Below are 4,444 nucleotides of genomic sequence, written 5' to 3'. Positions count from 1 at the left end.
CTACTAGCGACAAAAGGCGATTCTAGGTTGCGTTGTACTCCAACGAGTACTACTAGTGGTCGCGGGAGTGTATACCTCGTTTTCTGGGTTCGATCCCGGCCGAACGCACGGCAGCCTTTTTAAAAAAATAGTACTGCTACACTTCACTGCGAGCCAATATTTTACACGGGTAGTTTGAGTTTTGAAGTCAAACGGACGTGCGGCCCCACATTCTGGGTGCACTGGATAGCCTAGCCACGTGAACGGGTTTTCCTTCCCAGCATCCCGTGGCTCACGTGCTCGCCCTAGCCGCACCTCGCTTGCAGCTTCCTCATCAACTAGTAGCATATTTAAACTAGCGCCTCCCAATTAAGCCCGAGGAGCCGGAAAAGCCTAGTTGGGCATTGGGAACTGTGCAATATGGCTCTGTATGTAAAGTGCTCTACTACTACTCTGTAGCTTGTGGTGTTGCATGCATGGACTTCACTCCATCATCGGCTCTACTATAAAAGAAATTCCTCTTAACGTGTTCTTTTGAAACAGAGGCAAAATCTTTGCTTCATCTCATTCATAAAGAAGGAACTACTAACAAAGTTCGAGAAGATCCATTACACCTCCACAAATGGAAGCGAAAAGCCTAGTCTCGATGTATCAAATACCTCAAATGTTCTGCCCCCACAGTAACCGTCGCTGATAAACAGGCTGCTAGTGTGTGCATGAGAGGAGCGGTTGAGTAGGCCAGCTATGTGAGAGGAGCGGCTGAGTAGGCCAGCTACGTGAGAGGAGCGGCTGAATAGAGCACCGAGAGTACCCACTAGGCCACTACACAGGTGTACTTCCCCTGCATTGATAGTACAGCGATGGTTCTAGAGAACAGTAGTACCCTCCACTTCCAACTGTAGCTCCTTGGCCCCGAGATTCAAGAGTTCAAAACTGGTGCACTATACTAGACTAGACTAGAAGTACAGTACATTGCACTACTAGTTGAGAAAAGTAGTACTAGTTGTCGGCGTTCTGGGAACGGGGGTCCCCAGACTTGCCTACCTGCGGCCTGCGGCGTGGCTCAAAGGAGGCCCAGCACAGCTCATCTTCATCAACACGAGCTCAAGACCCTCGCGAGGGGCCAAGCCTCGCGGGGCGGACGACAAGGAGCTTCCTCAGGCACGGCCTCGTCAGGCTGGCTCATGAGGAGGCGGAGAGTTCAAGGCGGGGTACCTCGTGAGGTGCCCATGACGCAAGCCATGACGACCAAGGGCGCCAGTCGGGCGCCAGCCCGCGCAGTGTCCTCCCTTCCTCTTTGGTGCAAGGGAAGCAAGCGCAGGCGAGAGCATCAAGCAAAGGCGTCCATTTCGGTGCAACAAGACCAAGACCAGCCCAACGGCCGGAAGGAAGTCATGGTGGAGCCCAAGCCGGCGTCACCACCAAAGCCTTTGACAGGTGAGGACCAACTTTATTCAGGATAAGTGTACCCGCTGTTCCCCTTCAAAATGGCCAATTGTTGGCGCCCTTCCCGCTCAATATTTGGGAAGAGGCCCAGGGCCTTTGCCCATAAATAGGACTAGCCACCTCCAAGGTAGGGGCATCTTAATCTTGATCGGGATCCCCACCAAGAAACCAGTAGATAGAGCGATCGAACTCCTCCTAGCAGTTCGTCGCACCAGCCAAGAATAGACCCTCGCGAGGCTGTTCTGCCTTGTATTGTTCATCATCAAGCCCAAGAGGCAATCCACCACACCACACACTGGAGTAGGGTATTACACCACAATGGTCGCCTGGACCAGTATAAATCTTGTGTCTCTTGTGTTGTTCTGTTTGGTAGTTTAGGTCCTAGCGATTCGGCGAGGAGCGAGCCGGCAGAGGGTTGAATCTCCGCACGCACCCCAGTGTTCTAACCTCAACGGTCTGCCGGAACCCAAAATCCGACATTTGGCGCGCCAGGTAGGGGTGCGCTGGAATTTGCCTTCCGTCGTCTTGTTCTTCCCCGACCACCGCATCCATGTCTGACGCTCGTCGGGCTCGCGCCGAGCGCCGAGCCGCCCTCGCTTCCCATGTCGCCCAGATGGCTCCCGTCGGCGGGCGCCCTCGTTGTTCCCCGTCACCTGCCGTCAACGCCGCCACCGGCCCGACGGGGAATGAACAGCAAGCATCATCCCAGCACCCATCCATGAGGCGGGACGGCCGCACTGCCATGCCCTTGCTCACCCCCGCTGGTTCTTCATCACGCGCGCCCCACGCGGCCATGGAGGCCCGATCTGCGCTCATCGCGGCAAACGAGCTCCTGCGCTACCGCCCCATCGACGACGTCTACGAAGAATGGCTCGACCGAGTCGCCAAGCTCGTCCGCGCCGCCGGAGGCGCCCCCGTGCCGTCCTTCTCGCTGCACTGCACCCCGCCCTGCGCGGGCAATGAAGCTCCTGGGGCGCCTCAGCCGCCTCCTCCTCAAGAAGGCGCCCTGGCCCCAAGGCGCGCGGCCCCTGGGCGGAATCCGCTCCTTCAGGCGCCAGCACGGCAAGAGCAGAGCTGCCAAGAAGTCCCTCGCCCTCGAGAAGACCCTGCGCTGCCCCCAGCCGCGTCGCAGGGGGACCCGCAGAACCAAGCTCTCCGTCGCCCAAGGCCCCCTGTGGCCACGACGGGCTGCCGCGCCTTCACCTCTGAGCTGCGCAGCGTCGCGTGGCCCGGCAAGTTCAAGCCAGACCTGCCTCCTCGCTACGACGGCACAGCTGATCCCACAGAGATCCTCCAACTCTACGAGTTGGGCATCGAAGCTGCCAACAGAGACGAGAAGGTCATGGCGAACTGGTTTCCCATGGCGCTCAAGGATGGGGCCCGCACCTGGCTCCTGAATCTGGCTCCAGGCACGATCTCCTCCTGGGACGAGATGCGCACCCGCTTCATCGCCAACTTCCATGGTACTCGCGACCGGCCACCCGCCGTGAGCGACGTGCGCCATATCAAGCAGCAACTAGGGGAAACCCTGCAGAAGTACATCCAGCGCTTCAACAATGCGCGCCTCAAGATCCCCAGGGTGACGGAGGAGGCCATCATCTCAGCCTTCTACGACGGAGTGCGCGACATCAAGATGAAGGAGGAGCTGGCGATGCATGAAGACATGTGCACCTCCTTGGAGCTGTTCAACTTGGCGACCAAGTGTGCCAGGGCTGAGGAGGGGCGTCTCTCCCTCCTTGAGCTACCTGCCGCAGTGTAACACCCACGATGCGGCTATATCTCCCACGTGTCGAAGCACGACTTAGAGGCATAACCGCATGGTGGTTTTGTCGCAAGAAGGGTCATCTTCACACAATCCCATGTAATGAACAAGAATGGGATAAAGAGAGTTGGCTTACAATCGCCACTTCACACAATACATAAATTAGATCATACATCATTCAAATACACTCATAGACTGACTACGGTCAAGTTCAAATGAAAAGAAGACAACCCCAAATGCTAGATCCCCGATCGTCCCGACTGGACCCCACTACTGATCATCTAGAAACGATACATAGTAACGACCAAGGGCCTCATCAAATTCCCACTTCAGCTCGGTTGTGCCATCTGCGCTAGTATCCTCGGCACCTGCATCTGTTTTGGTAGAATCTGTGAGTCACGAGGACTCAGCAATCTCACACCCGCGAGATCAAGACTATTTAAGCTCAAAGGTAGGAAAGGTGTAATATGGTGGAGCTGCGGCAAGCACTAAGCAAATATGGTGGCTAACATACGCAAGTGAGAGCGAGAAGAGAAGCAACGCGTCGGTCGAGAAGCTAGAAGCGATCAAGAAGTGATCCTGAAACTACTTATGTCAAGCATAACACAAACCGTGTCACTTCGGACTCCGCCGAGAAGAGACCATCACGGCTACACACTCGGTTGATGCATTTTAAAGAGGTCAAGTGTCAAGTTATCTACAACCGGACATTAACAAATTCCCATCTGCCTCATAACCGCGGGCACGGCTTTCGAAAGATTATATACCCTGCAGGGGTGTCCCAACTTAGCCCATCACAAGCTCTCACGGTCAACGAAGGAATAGACCTTCTCCCGGGAAGACCCAATCAGTCTCGGAATCCCGGTTCGCAAAACATTTCGACAATGGTAAAACAAGACCAGCAAAGCCACCCGCTGTGCCGACAAATCCCGATAGGAGCTACACATATCTCGTTCTCAGGGCACACCGGATTGTCCAGACTTCCGGTAGGCCAGCCCAGAGTTGCCCCTGGTGGCCACCGGCGGCTGACAGTTTGGACCAACACTCACAACGAGCACTAGCCCGGGGGGGGGGGGGTAAATAAAGATGACCCTTGGGCTCGCGAAAACCCAAGGGAAAGGGCTTAGGTGGCAAATGGTAAAACCAAGTTTGGGCCTTGCTGGAGGAGTTTTATTCAAAGCAAACTGTTAAGGGGGTCCCATAAATCACCCAACCGTGTAAGGAACGCAAACTCAAGGAACATAACACCGGTATCAC

This window comes from Triticum aestivum, chromosome 2B (assembly GCF_018294505.1).
Source record: "Triticum aestivum cultivar Chinese Spring chromosome 2B, IWGSC CS RefSeq v2.1, whole genome shotgun sequence".
Lineage (NCBI taxonomy): Eukaryota > Viridiplantae > Streptophyta > Magnoliopsida > Poales > Poaceae > Triticum > Triticum aestivum.
The sequence above is the reverse complement of the archived record's forward strand: the minus strand, read 5'-3'. Positions refer to the sequence as shown.